The sequence below is a fragment of the Acanthopagrus latus genome, chromosome 13, assembly GCF_904848185.1.
Source record: "Acanthopagrus latus isolate v.2019 chromosome 13, fAcaLat1.1, whole genome shotgun sequence".
NCBI lineage: Eukaryota > Metazoa > Chordata > Actinopteri > Spariformes > Sparidae > Acanthopagrus > Acanthopagrus latus.
In genome coordinates this window covers 11,088,565-11,105,618 of record NC_051051.1, presented here as the reverse complement: position 1 = coordinate 11,105,618, position 17,054 = coordinate 11,088,565, and the positions used below count along the sequence as shown (strand labels likewise).

At 44.3% G+C, this 17,054-nt stretch overlaps 1 protein-coding gene across 2 annotated transcripts in view; it reads right to left on the bottom strand.

The window, feature by feature from the left end:
* The window catches only part of LOC119031516 (protocadherin-16-like), an 88,469-nt gene extending 72,449 nt beyond the window's left edge, over positions 1-16,020 (bottom strand). The window contains exon 1 of one of the 2 annotated variants that reach the window (XM_037120050.1): positions 15,379-16,020. The gene's annotated coding sequence lies outside the window, so the exon portion shown is untranslated. Of the gene's footprint in view, positions 1-6,096; positions 6,180-15,378 lie in introns of those variants that run through there. The other variant, XM_037120049.1, reaches the window with a different exon arrangement.
* Between the last annotated feature and the right edge of the window lie 1,034 nt (positions 16,021-17,054).

Below are 17,054 nucleotides of genomic sequence, written 5' to 3'. Positions count from 1 at the left end.
ATCTTAAATCCTTGCATGACAACGTGCTAACACTTTTACAATCCAGAACTTATATTAAAAACACTGCCTGATGAATTTCAGCTTTTCTCCCTGTAAAATGGATATATATAACATTCTGGACAGAACTCCTCAGCTGGATCAGGAAGCATCGAAAGAGCATGAAAATGGAACTCTAAATCTGTCCAGGATCCACATTGGCTTGAAACACACTGAGGACAGAATCATAAAGTATATTTATCTGAAGGATAACACATTTTATTCACTGGGTGACAACATTGTAAAGTGTCTGGAACGGTCACAGACTGAATCCCAAGAGAATACGCATTAAAGTCACTGAAATAGGCAACAAGATCTTTCATGAGCATTTCGTTTCAGGGTAGCAAATGCTTACCAGACACACACACACACACACACACACACACACACACACACACACACACACACACACACACACACACACTCGGTCAGAAAAAGAAGGAATGCATGGGAAAGTAAGTCTATAGCTGCTTCAGCAGGGCCTTTATGGGGAAAAGCATTAATTTAAGACTGCAGGCTTATCCTTTATGTTCTCTAAAGTCTAAATCATTCACATATCCTTAAAGATAATACCATCCTCACGCAAATGCTAAATCTTTCTTATCAGTCATAAACTGAATCTTATCATCAACAGATATACATACTATAGCTGTCCACAAATTCATGCTTCGAGCAAAAAGCTGTTACTGTGTGCTTTAACTTGACTTCAGTGTGATCAGGTGACACTTGATTTCCAAGAAAGGAAATCACAACAGTTTAAAAGGCCAAATCTAAAACTCACCTGACACTGTCTGAGCTATCCTGCAGCTAAACCGACATCTGGTACTTTCCAGCAAGTTAAAACAAACACCAATAATTATTCGCAAATGGTGTTTGACCCAAGTTTGACACACATACTTTTGCACAGTACTGCCGAATTCTGGAAATACACTCACAACTGTTCTGGCAAATTTAACGTGCACGGCTGCTCTGGTAAACTCTCACGAGATAGATGTTCATTTTAGCCCTTGATGAGGTCTGCAAATATTTAGATTATATTCGAAATGAGACCAATTGTTTACGCATGTTTCTCCCGTATTTAGAGGGGAAGATTTATTGAGCATATAACTCTTCAAAACATCCTGCAACGAGGAGGACCATCTAGCTCTGACACAACCCATTCATCATGGTCGACCGGAGGGACGCCACTTTATACACTTGCGCGCTGATGAAGACAGCATTAAAAATTATTTGGCGGAATGTGAATGAGTCCTGCAGCTATTAGCCAATATTTGGGACAGGTTATCAAGACGGTAAATGTGTGGGGCAGTAGCAGACGGGAGGTGAGCTGTCAGCGGAGGGTGTTGGCCTTTGCCGTCCAGCCATATTCACCCAGACAATCACTCCCTATGTGCATGTATAATCTGGACAGTTAACTTTAGGAATGTCTCGCACCTCCAGAGAGAAAGCCAGCCTGCTGCCGGGGGCCTGCAGTGTTTGCGCACATGTTGAATTGAAGCATTCACACTCGCACCTGCGAAAAAGAAGCGTGGAGCTGAGCTTCTTTTGGGCCGATGGAAAGACACAACAGTTCGTCGTGGTGTGGTTGCGCTCCACAAATAACGCATCACTTCCCATAAGAGAGAAACAGGCAGAAATGCCTCCCCTAAAGCTACATTTGGTAGTTTTCTTGTTTCTTCTCAGTTTCATTTCAAGGCTGCCGTCTGATGAATACTTTCAGCGTAGATCAGAGTTACATGAGTAACACAAATCACTGTTCAAATCATGTGCGTTGATATTCTTGACCTGTTATTAATTTCAGATTTACTCCCGAGAGGCTATTTAGAGTGTACACAGAATATAAAGCGCATTATTTTTTATATCTAATGAATCCACCAGCAATCCCCCACCCCTCTAGCCTTTCTGCTGACCCTGACCTCCTGCGGTAGTTTATGAGACCTCTGTGGAGGAGAGATTAATAAAGTCTATAGCTCCACTGGGACAGGCAGAGGGACACCGATACTGGCCCCTCCGGTACGGTCGCTGACCTCTACATGTGGTGCAGACGGCTGCTCTGGACAGTTGCTGCACTCCTACACAAAAAAGAGGGGAATCAAAGCCGAGCCTGAGCTCACAGCCTGCATGCCCACGCCCTTCTTTTGTTTGTTTGTCAAAGACGTTGTGAGAGTTTGGTGTCTATGGGAGCGTCTGTCTCGAAACAAGGGCAGAGGGAGAGAAAAGAGAAAAGTTAAAAGAAGAGGTTCGAGAAACAATCAGGGGCGTGATGATGAAAAAGAAACCCTTGTGCTGCTGAGTCAGAGCCCTCGGAGACCCCGCACTGACAAAATGAACCCACAGCACCATACCATAATGCAGCCACTGAGAACACAAGGGAGGACAGAAAAAGAACAAAGCGAAGAGACGGAAAAAGTGGATTTAGGACACAAAAGAAAAAGTTACATTCCGGGGAGTGATTACAGTTTGCTTTGGCTCAGCGGCCTTATTGTCTTTAGGGAGCACTGAGCTGTGCAGGCAAAACCTATGATTGAAAAATGAAGTCAGAGAGGCCGCACTCTGGAGTGTGTGTGTGTGTGTGTGTGTGTGTGTGTGTGTGTGTGTGTCGTTGTACGTCCTCGTTGCTCCGGTTGAGTGTCAGTGAAAGGTTATATTGATGAACAGATCGCACGGCTGCAATCTGTCACTGTCAATGAGCGCTCGGCCCATGACATCATCTCCCTTTTGACGTGCGCCGTAATACTCCTGTGTTTACCCTGGAAAACGCGCACTGGCGAGGAATGGAGGGAGCGAGGGCTAAAATATAGCCCGTGCTGAAGGGAGCTGGCTCGAACATGTGGTCAGTGGAGTAAAAGATAACCACCTGATTCACCCCCTCTAGTGGTACTCCTTATAATATTCTGCTAATTCTGATAAATTCTGGTTCAGGTGATTTTTATTAATCTCAAATGTGAAAAAAACTGCATAAAATGCGTGTCACGGGTTATCTTTTGCCTGTGTCTTTATACGCCTGCAGAACACATGTGCAAAGCGAGCAGTGACATCATCTCTGTGCGACCACACTGACAGGCAGGGGCAGACCCAGAGGGCTCCATGCAGTCTCAGCCACATTATTATCTGGCATCGCACCCCCATAATCTGCCTCTGCTGCGCGCAAGCCTCAAAGCCTCAAATACATGGGCCTCCGCTCTCAAGTGCTGTTAACGTATAATAGAAGACCATGGTGTTTTCTATAGGAAGGGGACCATTTGAGTTGTGTTTACACTGGTGCATCTCAGTTGTGAGGAGGAACGGTCCGTTTTCCCCCCCGGCACTGCCAAATCCGAACAGGCTACTCTATCTCGCTATCCCCTCCAGCGTCTGTCCCTCCTCCTTCCCCCCAGTCCGTCCCCTCTAATGGATCGAGCAGATCTAGCCGGGCACGCCACAGCCACCCGCGGCCAAGCTAAACAGGACCCAAAGTCACGGAGCTCCAAGTCTGAAAAAAAAAAAGAAAAAGGTCCACTCCGCACCGCCTCTATCTCAACCATGTTTTCAGTGCTTTGATGGAACAGCACGGGGGTTGCGTTCAGCGAGCTCCTCAGCGGTGGAGAGGTCTGGCATCGCCTGTGGATAGTTGGCAGCCGCTCGTTCAGCCCTGCAACTGGCTTCTGTGTCACCCAGAACAAACAGCGGCCAGATCCTGTGACTGACAGCAAAAGTCGGACGGGTGGGTGGGGGGGTTGGGGGAATAAAGGGAGAGCTGTCAAAGTGAAATACACAAGTTAGCATCAGAAATATGGCTGCCATAAATACAGACGCTGGTTACAGCCTTGGCTTTGCATATTCAAAACCCCAACTGCGAAAATCAAGTTTATGGAGGAATGCGCACGGTGTCAATGCACTAGTTTTGGTGCCATTAAAAAATCTAAATCTTTTTTTTTTCCTTTTGTGACAGTTCACAGCAAGTGTACAATTACATGGTGACTGGAGCAACACCAAATCTTTAAATGACCGGGAATGAAAGGTTAGGCCAGGCTGTGGTGAAAGCAGCAGTCTGCAGTAGTAAAAAAGCTTTGTGAGAAGAGGTAGGGAGGGCTGAGTGTCTGGGATTGTGGGGGGTTAGAGGGGTGGAGGAATGCTTTGCATCTCAGTTTTCATGTCGTTTTGGGTTGTGTGTGTTTTGGGGGGGCGACAACTATGACCCTAACGCTAACCCCGTCTCCCCTCGAGTTGCCTTTCACCGGATCTCTGGATATAGACGCCCCGTTTTCCAACCCCAGCTGTCACCAGCGCTGTGAGCATGTGTCGTGCGTGTCCATGCTTTTAGGTCCCTTTGTATGCTCATAGACATACGTTTTCCTAAGTTCCTCTTTTGCTTTTCCTCCATTTAGGTGTACACTTAAGATCTCAGAGCTGCAACAATTAATCGACAGAGTCAGAATTCTCTGATTCCATTGTCTGGTTTCTTGACATTAAACTGCTGTCTGGACAGTCGCACACACACACTAAAATATACATGCGCCAAACGTGATCAATATTAATACCACTTCTATGCGCTAAGAGAGTTCGCGACTGTGACATGCAGTCGCGCTACCTCACCTCAGGGGATGTAGCTGTGAAAGCTTTCACAACATGTGAAACCCAACCCAATCTGTGGAGACCGGTAGCACCTACGTTTGAATTAATTATGACGACGCGAGGACCAGCTCCCTCCGCCACTCACTGGCTGATCTGATACAGAGTGACAGTTAATCCAGCCAGGAATGGATACTATGGAAAGGAAAAGAGGGGTACATCTTTTAATTTCACTTTTCGCTTTTCTGATCTGAATCAGTGAAGCTCTTGTACTAAGCTCTATTTTTCCCCAGTTGGGCTCAGCTCTCTGAAAGCCTTTGTTTTTAACTCTCTCCATGAAATGTTGCTCTGGAGTTTTTTATTTTATGACTTATTTCCTACATAAATGTCCACGTCAGTGACATCAGCGAGGCTGCAGAGGGGTGGGGGGTTGGATGGGGGTCTTGGGCGGGCGGGCGGGGGGGGGGACCACGTCATCGCAGGGACTAGTCGGCTCACAGCGAGAGCGAGCCTTTGTGCCAGGGGGCCAACTGAGATTTAGTTTGAGGCTCAAGTGCTCACTGTGTTTAACATGTTGCTTGTTTTTTTGCTCTTGTCTGAAGGGCAGACTAGATGGCACAAGACTTCTTTTTTGATTAAGGAAGTCTGAATGATTTTTTTTTTCCCCAAGTCCAAATCCAAAGGTATTTGGAGAGTGAAATATTTTTTTCATGGTTTGGCTCCATCCTCTCATTTGGATGTGCAACGATGCGATGAAAATGAGGTTAAAGTGGTGACTTGTTGTTTAAATTTTGTTTTATTCTCAACCATAAAACACCAGCCCTGGTCTTACAGTATGTGGCCTCATTTTGGGGTCAGCGCTATTTGAAATATTACTCAATAAAATAATCTTCTGGTATGCTGCATCCGATTGGATTACCACCAACAGGTTGTGCATTTTCAATCATCTGAGTACTGAGCTATGGGCTGTGTTTGACTCATTTATTCCATCACTTTCGCACGTAACTACTGGTTTAAGTGATAAAATTCTCTATGCGTCTGCAACAGAACTTAAAGGCATGTTACACTTACGTTTTTGCATTTCTGGACTGACATTGTTACACAGCTCCACGGGGAGCTACAGGCTGGGGGAAAAACAACAGGGGAAGACTCCGAAACTGCAGCAGCAGCATAACGATTCAAAGCTGGTGCGATGACTCAGATTTGTTTATTTACCACAGACGTCGTCAAGCTGGAATACAGTCACACACACTTACAAACTCCACCACGTCCCCTGTGACAAAACGTCCTAGATTTTGCCGCCCGACAGGCCAGGAGAAGAAAAGAGAGCGTTGCAGTCAGAAGAAGAAGAAGAACCAGAGATGCAGAAGAAAAGTTTCTGCCACAGCGATGGAGACAGAACCGTGATGGGGTTCAACGCGGTTGCGAGCGAGTGTTGAAACACACACACACACACACACACACACACATACACGTATGCAGACTCACGCAAACACATAAATAACGTACCCTCTGGGCCGTCGGTGAAGCCGCGGAACAAGTGAAAACACAGCTGGAGGTGATTCACTAACCTTCAAGGCCACGCTGCCAAGTGATTGTGCAGTGATTTTGTGTTTTTTTTTGTTTTTTTGATTTTTTTTCGTTTGTTTCTACGTGTGTTTGTTTGCAGAGAAAGTGTGGAGCAATTCAAAGAATACAGGGACAAGAAGTAAAAAAACAAAACAAAACAAAAAAGGTGAAACAGCAGCTGCCATCTACCATCACTCATCACCCCTCCCCATCAGAGCATGTTTAATATCCCTAAAGGGCGAGTTGCAAGTCCAGGACTTTCTGTCAAACATCGTTACCTCACCTCAATGGCAAAACTGAAATAAATGCACTGATAGGGGCCCGAACCAACTGTTATTTATTCGTGATTTGCATTTTGAATTCAGTCTGGGAGGAATCCCCAATATCAATACACAGGACAGTGACTGGAAGTGATTAAAAGACAGGAAATATTCTTATCGGGGTTGAATGTGGAAGGCATTAAAATGCACAAACAAGCACCTGGTGGTTTCACTTCACTGCAGGTTGTTGTGCACGTGCACCACCATCACACACAGGCGATTATGGTCATGTACTAGATAGATATCTAGGTTATTTGTCTAGAGCTGCAACGACTACTCAATCAATCGATTAGTTACATTTCGAGCAGAAATGTAAAACACGTGCTTTTCTGAGCTGGATTTGCCGGTTTTTGGCGGAGTAATTACGGCCACAAGGCTCGCAAAAGGGCAGAATGCGGTTCAGGTCACACCGGTGGATATTTGTGGGGACGAAAGCGGGTGTTTTTTTTCTTTTTTTAGGACACCTGAGAGTGTTTCCAGCTGTTTTTGTGGTGAGCAAAACCGGCTACTTATCTCAGGAAGTCAGACCATCTCCGTCCATGATTGTGTAGAGGAAAACAGGTATTTTAAGCCCAACCATGATGTTTTCTACCTCTAGCCAGGTGTTTTTTTGTGCGCAGGCCTAACCAAAGCATAAGCACAATGAAACGTATACAGCAAAGATGTATTCTGGTGATCGATTTGTAAATTACTGTTAACTAACGTACTAATTACCGTAATAATACATTAACTATTAATGAAAACAGTCATTAGTTGTAGCCCAGTATCAGACATTGTGCATGCATGAGTATGTTTCGCGCTGTAAAGTTGAGCGCTTTATGCAGCGACACTTGAGAATCATTACATTTGGATGTTAATGGGATTTAAATGCAATGCAAATAATCACCTTGATTATACCGCAGTTAAACATTCCATTGCAATGTTTATGTCAAACTACTCATTTGTTTCTGTGCATGATTGGGTGGTAGTACACACATACACACACACGCACATGCACACACTCTTAAGGAGAGTGTATTGACTTACAATAATTCCCTGTAGGGTTTCCCTAACCTTAAATGCCTAACCTCAACCTCTAACCTCATCTTAACCCCCCAAACTCATAATTTTACGTCTAAAACTCCGAAATGAACGTTGAACTTTGTCGGGACTTCTGTTTTGTTCCCATATGGGAGCTGAGTCCCAACATGTGGCAATATGAACAGACTTTTGACCGCACAATGTGATAATTACATTAACACACACACAGTACAGTATTAGAGGAATAACAGAAATTAGTTATAGGGGGAAAGGTTCAAAGACAAAACATTCAGCTGATCGCCAAAACAGGCTCAGGAGAAGAAGAAACCAAAGATCCATCCTCTAACTTAAACACACACGGGCGAACACACACTTTAATCTCCCCTCTGCATTCCACTCAATGAAATAATCAGTGACGTGACCTGACAGCCAACCAGGAACAAGGTTGTATTGGGTCATGTTATTTCTCCAGAAAACACATAAATATTAATCAAAGTGATTAAACAATTCGCTGAAAAGTTTGCCAGCCATCGTTGACTTTTTTTTTTTTTTTTTAGGTTGAAAAGAGGTCAGTATCTTCCTATGAGAAACTCCACAGGCTTAACTTCACTAGGAAAGAGTGGGAATTAGGTTCATCTTTGGCTGACAGATCTGGGAAACTGTTAAAATCTGTAATTACTCATCTCTCGCTCAGAATATGGGACAGTGTCTTGGCTTATTAGTTATTAAATTCTCCATCAACTCTCGGGTTAGTGGCGCGCCGACAGCTGTTCTCCAAGAGAATGCCTTTGGATCGTGTTACTCCATTATGTTTCTTGTGGTAAGCCTGGGAATTAACTCTGTCTGTCTTTTGTTTTAATTTGCTCTGCAGAGTAAAACAGACATCAGTGCTCATCAGTTAATAACGAGTGAATGGAATCGCGATTTAAAAAAAAAAAAAAAAAAAGACATGATGTGATGGATGTGTTTGGAGCTCAGAATCAAAGATTAACGTCCGAACTGATCAATAGCGCTTTGATCCTCTGACAGCAATATCAAACGTCTCAGAAAAAAAACAAAAAAAAACATTTCTGACCTCGCTAAAGGTCGACGCTTTCCATCACTAAGTTATCGAGAAACAAAAAAGTTTGATTTCTCACCAATTTTTATTTCTCTTCCCTCCTTTTTCCCCTTCTCACCACCCACACACATCCAGTCTCCGGATCCCTTGACTTGCATAACACGTTGCACTACCTGAGCTGCCGTGCCCTACATGCGGCTCTCCGCTCAGTGCAGGGTGTTTGAAGTTACCAGGAGCTCAGATCATCTCGCTTACTTCATTAAAAACACATGAGATGCAACGCAGACGGGCTCCCTCGCTTCCTCTCTCTATATCTCTCTCTGCCGGGGCTTGCTAGCCTCAGAGCTCAGACACTTCTCATCCATCAAGCTCCCAGATGGGCAGAAGTTACCGCATCTCATTCATCTTCACTCAGAGCCCATTTCCACATTCATCTCTTTACGTGACTAATGAAGTTAATACGTCGCTTCGTTCAGAAACATGTGTGCAGAGTGTGTGCACGTGTGCCCGCGCCGGCCCGCCCCTTCAGCGGGGAGGAATCGATGAAGAGATCAGAGAAGAAATGTCTCTGCTGAAGAACGGCCCAGGATACAGTGCTGAAACAGCTAATCAATTAACCAATTAGTGAACAGACAGAGATGCAGCCAAAAACAACTGAGACATTTGTTGAGCTAAAAAAGTCAAACACCTGCTGGTTGTTGCTTTGCAGATATGAAGACTTGTTCTGACTACATGAGTTTTTATGACTGCTTTTGAAATCAGTCTGCTTCACACACATAAAGAGTACCCTCACAGATCGTCTCCTCTCTAATCTCAAACACACACACACTTATAGACTTGATAATGACGGTACATCACACACTACAGTTTAAAATGCTAAAAATGGGTCGCCAAGTATATGTGGGCAGCCGCTAACAAGTAAAATATATGTGTGGGAGACACTGGTTTAGCATCTGTCAAAGGTAATATGCTAGCCAGTGTTAGCGTCAAGTGCTAGAGTGTTTGTTTGGCAACACGGTCATCTGCTTTATGGTGTCCTTCTCATTGGTTGTAGCGGTCCTGCATGCAAAGTACTGATACATTCATCCACATTTTAAATCCTAAAGATCCAACGTGTGTGTGAAGTTATCCCCAGATGAGTCTAGGTGTAGTTAAGGACCAGTTAAGGCCAGATCGGAAAACCCCTCAAATTCCCCCAGACCAGACCGGATTTCTCCTCCAATTGTTGGGAGGGGCAAATTGGGGTTAAACCCAACCCCACAGTCCTTTAGTCTGAGTCTGGCTTAATTTTACACCGAATACCTTTGACTTTTGGATCTTTGGCTTAACAAAACAGGCCAACAGAACCCTCCCTACTAACATGTTTAGAAAGGGTGCAGCTTAAGGAAATCACTAATAAAGTTAAAACAAGTACGAGGGGAAAAAAAGCGAAAAGTTGGGGCAAAAATAGATAAAGTGAGCAGCATCACTGTAACAGGCTGCATGCACACTAAGACAGCGGTTCCACTGGGGATTGATCCCCAGGACCCTCTGCGTGTAAAGCAGTTATGAGAACCACCTCACTATGGAACCACACAGATCTGATGGCTTAATCAATGATGGAAACAGGGCTTGCGTTCCCCCCCGATGGCATGTCTCCACAAACAACTAGTGTATCCTAAGGGCCAAACACTTGCTTGCGTACATCCATTCATGCACAGAAACAATCTCACATATTCCATCCATCTACTGCAACAACGAGAAACCCAGACGTCCAACGAGCGATTTAGCCGCGCTTTGGCACTCAGGAGCCAGTGTCACAGGTCCAACCCACAGTGGAGAATCACAGGATGGGGAAACTCGAGACAACACCAGGGTTTAGAGGACTTCCATCTGCAGCTTTCTCCAGGAATATAACAGCCCATTTCCAGCAGTCATTATCCCGGATCCTAAAGTCTGGCTATGCCGGCTAGTTTGGATCAATGGCTGATGTCGAATTCAAAGATTACACCATAGCAAGTCAAGACATTTGAAACAGCCCCTTTCTGTCCTGTACTGTATGGATGTCTTTTTTTTTTGTAGTATGGCCAGTGTCTGTAGTCTTTCCAATTCAGCTGACCTGATCATTACACTAACAGGATCCCTACTAGACAAAGACTATGAGTAACGATGAAGGCGGTTACTTCAGAACTGGGCTTCAGAACAAACAAAAATTGAATTGCAGTGTCTCAGACCTCCAGCTAGTCAATCACTCTGCGCCTGACAGCAGAGTCCAGTCATTTCCTTTTGATTGGTTGAGTCGGGCGTACAGTAATATCTTCTCCAGAGCAGCAGATTATAGATGGGTCTTCATACCGTAAGTAGGAAGGTAAGACATGTATTTCCCCTGGGGGCGGGGGGTGTACAGTGTACTGTCAGAAAATAGGTTTCTGTCCAAGCTAAAAGATGAGGTATTACTTCGGATGATTATGTATCAGGGTTTGATTCATTCTGCCAGAATGTATTTATGTGAAAATATTACTACTACAGCCGCAAATTGCGACCCTAACCCTAACCTCATAATTCAAACATTATCTCCAAGAGTTGAAGAGGCAAGCATGAAGGATACAATAAATTTGGAAAGCAAAATGGGAAAGGGGAAGGGTTTCTAGAAACAACATCTTGAAATTCCATAGTTAAAGCTCTGAGATTTCAGGCATCACTTTCTCTAGCACGCACACCACAGTCCAAATTTTACAATGCTGTAATTAAATTTCACGATCATAATCACAAGCAAGATGGCAGACTTGGTGATTACAGCTGCCATGGCAACCAAGAGGCCCCCCGAGGGGTGAAGTTAATGAAATGTGGAACAATCGGCAGAGAGGATTCCTTATCAATGGGAATCATATTTTTCTGACTCTACAACTAAAGCTATTAATAACTGCAGCCCGGCCTTCCTGTGGATGGATGATGCAAACAGTGGCTTTCCAGGAAACTCCCTCTGCAAGCTTAACACCGGTTACAGTTCACATGCTGCCTTATAAACCCAAATCACACAAAATCCCCTCGATATTGAGCCTTTGGTTTATGCTATGTCTGAGACGGTGGTCTGAGAGGTAAATAAAAACACCAACACTAACCCCAGGCATCAGCAGCGTAGTGCGGTGAGCGAGAGATGGAGGGTAAATATTTCCACTTGCTACTTGTGGTGCCAGGAAGAGGAAAACAATCTTATTTATGTTACTTTAATTCCTTTGTGGTGGTTCTCATCAGCTTCCCATTCAACACTATGGAGTGAGTGTGTGTGTGTGCATGTGTTGTATTTCCATACTTGTGAGGGCCAAAGTTTCTTTATGGCTCTCCTCGTTTTTTAAGGTGTTAATTTAGCTTTAGGTAGGGGTGAGGGTCTGAGTTAGGATGTGACGGAGCGACGGTCTCACTTGGTTTTAAAGGTGCAGAACGCAGTTTCAGAGGAGACATTTTAATCAGAAGGGAAATATTTTTTTAGGCCTAAACAAACCAAATAAACAAACCCCCTTTGTTTTCATGACTGAATAAACTGAATAAACGAACTTGACCTTAAAGGACAACACAATTTCAGACTGTCTTGCTTTGTTTACATTTGGCGGACCCTGCCACCTTTCTAGCTTCAAACAGTGTTCTGGGGACATTATTTTCCCCTGGGAACGGCTTGATTATTCAGTTATGGAAAAGATAAATATTTTTCAGTTTGTATTATTCCCTACATAGGTCCCCTTCAAGGTCCTTGTCATTAGCATCACTTAATAAGTCATTATAAGACACCAGACATATTATGTGTTAATTTGCACAGGGGCTTTGGGCGCGCTGGGAGAAAGAGGTTTTCGAGCATGGGGCTAGCTGGTTAGCACGCTAACCCTCGCTCATTAGATATGTTTTCCAACACAGACGTCTTTGACTAACATTCATGAGTGTTTTAAACAAATTTTCTAACATATCGCACCTTTCATAAAGCATTGTTCTCACTTTATGTCAAATAAATGCATAAAGCATACTTAACTTTGAGTAAATGCATAGTTAACCACTAATCAATGCATAACAATGAATGAATTCATCCTAATAAAGCAACAAAAACAGCTTGGTAAACGTTCACCGATGGCATGTAGCTGCCGATCTAAAGTGAGACAAATGGCTTGTTAGGGTTAGTAAATAATTCATTACACGCTCATTAACCTTATTAACTATGCTTTTGCTTTTAGCTTCCAATAAGCATCTTTTATAGGGGCCATATTACCACCTATTAACTAATGTTTATTAAAAGGACCTTAATATAATGCCCTACCTACCATGTGGGTACAATTGTGTGTGTGTGTGTGTGTGGGGGGGGGGGGCAGAGGGTGAAGGAGTCTGTGAGTCACTTTCCGATATTTGTACTCAGGCGCTGATTTCCCATGCACAAAAAAAACCCAGGAAAAAACAGTTCTAGGATACAATTAGACAGATTCTTGTTTGAGCTGTAACATTTGGGTGGGAAGATGCTTTCTGCCCCCCCAACACACGCACACACACACACACACTCAATTTCTCTTGCTGGCAGCACTCTGAGATTCGAGTTGATAAGCTGAAGCAGAATATTACACCAAAGCCTTCACCCTCTGCAGTCCCCTCTGCAATGCTTCGGTGCCTTTGTATTCTTAATTAACAATTCAAACATGTGAATTTGTGAAGGGGTTACAGGAAAATCGCGCGCGTAATGAAACTCGACTGAAAAAGACAAATGTTTCTTCTTATGTGGGCTTTTTGTGGGAGCCCCAAACAGGACACCGGTGTATACAGTACAAGCTGGATCTCGGCGTCAATGTGGGTGGCGAATGCGCAATTTGATTACTCTGTATATCTTCTGAGTTTCAAGTAAACTCTCGAGATTGTCTGAGATTTGCTGAAGAATAACTTGGACATTCCCTAAAGTAATACCATTAGAACAAACAACAAAAGGTCCTTACAGACAGTGGATGGCTGTATTTATATTTCAAAATGATGAAAGCTTAAACCAGGGATGTAACAGTATTTCCCAGCGAGCCTGCATGATTCAGATGTAAGATTTTAAGATTCAAGCGGGGGAATAGGATGCAGGGACCGCGCCAAGTTTGATGCCGCGCCGCTGCCAGCATGCACCCAAATAATCTGATGAACAATGACAGGGTTGTGGGGGGGGGGGGTTGGAGGGTGGAGGGTACTTTTGGCAGATGCTGTTGTCTCAGAAGTGCATGTATTTTGGCATGAGAATCAATCCCCTGATCCTGTATCGTGTTCGGCCATTCAGCTGCACTGATCCACATGAAGTTCAAGGTAAACAGCGCGGTTGTTTACTCACTGCCCCCCTGCCCCTTCCTTCTCTGCCTTGACATGGCTTGTCCCATTACAGGTAGTAATGGGAGTGACATTAATTATCACAGCTCTTCTGGTTAATTAAATGAGGATGAGGATGGATGGAATGAATAACAACTTTCACAGGGAGGTCAGGGGGTCAAGGCGGAAGTGCCAGCTGCCACACGCTGCCAAAAATCTACACTATGCTCCCAAAAATCAAACAAGAAAAAAAATGTCTTAATTGCCATGATGATTGTGAAAGCTTCCAGGGTTTCTCTCAGCCCCGCTCCTGTAAAGCAGCTGATGTGAGTAATCATATGTTGTTTGCGCAAACACAGGCTCTGCTCGGTCGCAGCTGCACCGACAGATATCCATATGGCTCCGGTTAGAAAATGTCTCGCTGCACGCCTCATCTCTTTGCGAGAGAGAAAAAAAAAAAAAAACTCTTACCGGTTGTGTGCAGACCAGAGGCTGAGGCCAGTGTACAGCACACAAGGACCGTGTAAGTGGATAGTGTAATAATGCAAAGATCCGTATCCCTGCTTAAAGCAGAAAAAAAACAGGAGTTGATGTGGCTGCCGGTGGACATCAGATATGACTGGAATAACTATTGTGGTTGGGTGCTTAAATATGCCGCTGAGTTCCCTTTGGCCATGTAAACATATACAGGCAGAACTGGCTGCTGTAAATACACTTCATGTTGAAGAAAAAAAGACTGCAATTGTGTCAGAATCTATTCGGTGGATAACAAAACTACCTAAAAAGCCTCTTGGACTTCTTATTTCGGTGTGTAATTTGGTCTTTATTGTCTACAGAGACAGTCCCTCTGCGGTCTTTTGGTTCTCTCTTCACACAAAAATAACAAGCGAGGGGGGTGCCTTGCTCAAAGGCACACAACCATACTTCAGTCTCTCTCCACGAGTGACGCCCTCGCCGTCTTCCTAAATCCCTGCCACATCAGTCGGTCTCCCCAGGAGATAGTCCAAAAGTATGCTGGCTCACTCTGTGCACTTCATGGTGTTTCCCATTAAGTGGTTCGGTTCTCCCTCCAAAATAAAGTGTATTCGCTCTTAACTGGCAACCCTGGAGAGGAAAACCACTGACTCACTCTTATTAAATAGTTCCATAAGACATAATAAGGCTTTATAATGGCCTACTAGACCAAACTCCGTTTCATGTTCAGCCTAAAAAAGGCTTTTCGCTTTTCTCTTTTTCCAATCTGGCTGCTTAGCTGGAATGGCTGTGAATAGTGCTCAATAATCAATATGAGGCCACGCTGCATCAAGATGATAAATTGATCCTGCCTCACTATTATAGTCCCTTTTATACTATGGTCTCTCCAGCAGCCCGACCGGCTGCCAGCTCATGCGTGCAAGGTGCAGATGCAGGGTGCACCCATCTACATGGAGAACCAGAAGCTTCCACGGCTCGCTTCTCCACCTTTATCACCCCGCACTGATCAGATGCATCACAGATCACATATAGGATGAGGATAAAGGACCTGTCACTTACATTCATCTGACCCGCTCTGCAGCTCTGGATGTGCGCTCTGGATATCCTCTCCAAAAAAAAAAAACGCGATTAGTATGCAAACGGGTTTCCGATCACCCCCCAAAACGACAGACAATCCACCGGGACAAAAAAAATTCTTGAATGGAGCCGTGCCGGCCAGCTGGAATGGGCTTTTCTTCTTCTTCTTCCTCTTCTTCTTCTCCCTTCTTGTTCTTTTTTACATAATATCCACACACACAAAAAAATGACACTTGCGCCAAATCCCACAAATATTCTGATCCCGTACAGCGTTACTCCTCCAGTGAAGGCTCTGTGGGTTTTTATCTTCTTCTTCTTCTTTTTTTTTCTGGTTTGTTTGTATTTTTTCTCTCTTTTTTGCGCCTCCGTTCCCGTGTCAGGTGAGCGCGTTTGGATCAGCTGGCGAGAAAGAGGGGGGAGAAAAAAAAAAGCTCCACGGAGGAAGAAAAAGGAGCTGTCTGTGGCGCTGCGGTGCTCTCCCCGGTCCCCTCTCGCCTGATCTGAAACGATTCTCTCCTCTCTTTCTCTCGCTCAGCATCCAGTCACTCACACACGGTGTGTGTGTGTGTGTGTGTGAGTGTGCTTCAGTATGTGTGTGTGCCTGTGTGTGTGCGCGCTGAGACAGAGCCGCTTCAAGGCACCGCGCACCTCACCGAGTGAAAGCCGACTCCTCCGCCACAAGGCCCGGCCCCCCCCGCTCTCCTCCTCCTCCCCTAACCGACTTGGGTTGCTAATTTATTCGGGTATAGTAGCTGCACAAAAAGGGGAGAGGGGAGGGAGGGGGGAACAGAGAAGAGGGGAGGCTGTGGAGAGAGGAGATTGGTGAGCAGACTTTGGTGCCCCCCAGCTCCGTTCAGTGGAAGTAGTCTTTGAGACAAAGGAGCGCACCATGCGCCATCCAAAGAGGAGTTGAGCCCAGCATGGAATATTATGCATGGAAATGAGTCATTAGCGATATCGTTTCTATTATACCCCCCCCCCCCCATCTCCCCTTCCTCTGAGATTAATATTATGATGTGATTTAGAAGGACGCCGCTTAAATCTTTACAAAATGATAAACGTCTCCTATAGGAATTCTGCTTTTCATCCATCCCACATCCCATAAAAAAAAATTACAATTGTACATTTGAGATGTGTGGCTTCTAATAACTGTCTGTTTGTGTGTGATTTGAATATTTATGGATGTAATAATCAAGGATGTGCACAGAACTGTGCAACATAACACTATGATTACTAAGTTAAATTATGTGGTATAAAAAGCTCAATTAAAAATGGCAAGGATTTACATCCAGGTCCTTGTAAAGAATGTTAGTTAATAGGTAATAAAGCCCTTATAATTCATTCATTGAGTCAACCTTCATTCAACAGAACAAACAGAAAGCGTTTTTCCAAAATGTAGTGTTTACCTGCGGAACTTGGAGCGATATACATCACTAGAGCTTGTTGAATAGTGACTCTGTAGCCAGTTTAATAAAGAGCTGATAAATGGTAGCATGTTGCCCCTCAGTGCTTTAAGAAGAAACCGAAACCAAAGGCTGTCATCCAACTTTTTTTTTTCGTACAGAATACAATAACAGTCACCAGTAATGAATCTGTGGGCGGAGTGATAAATGGAGTCTAGTGGAGTAAGAGTGGAGACAGAGGACACGTCTATGGAT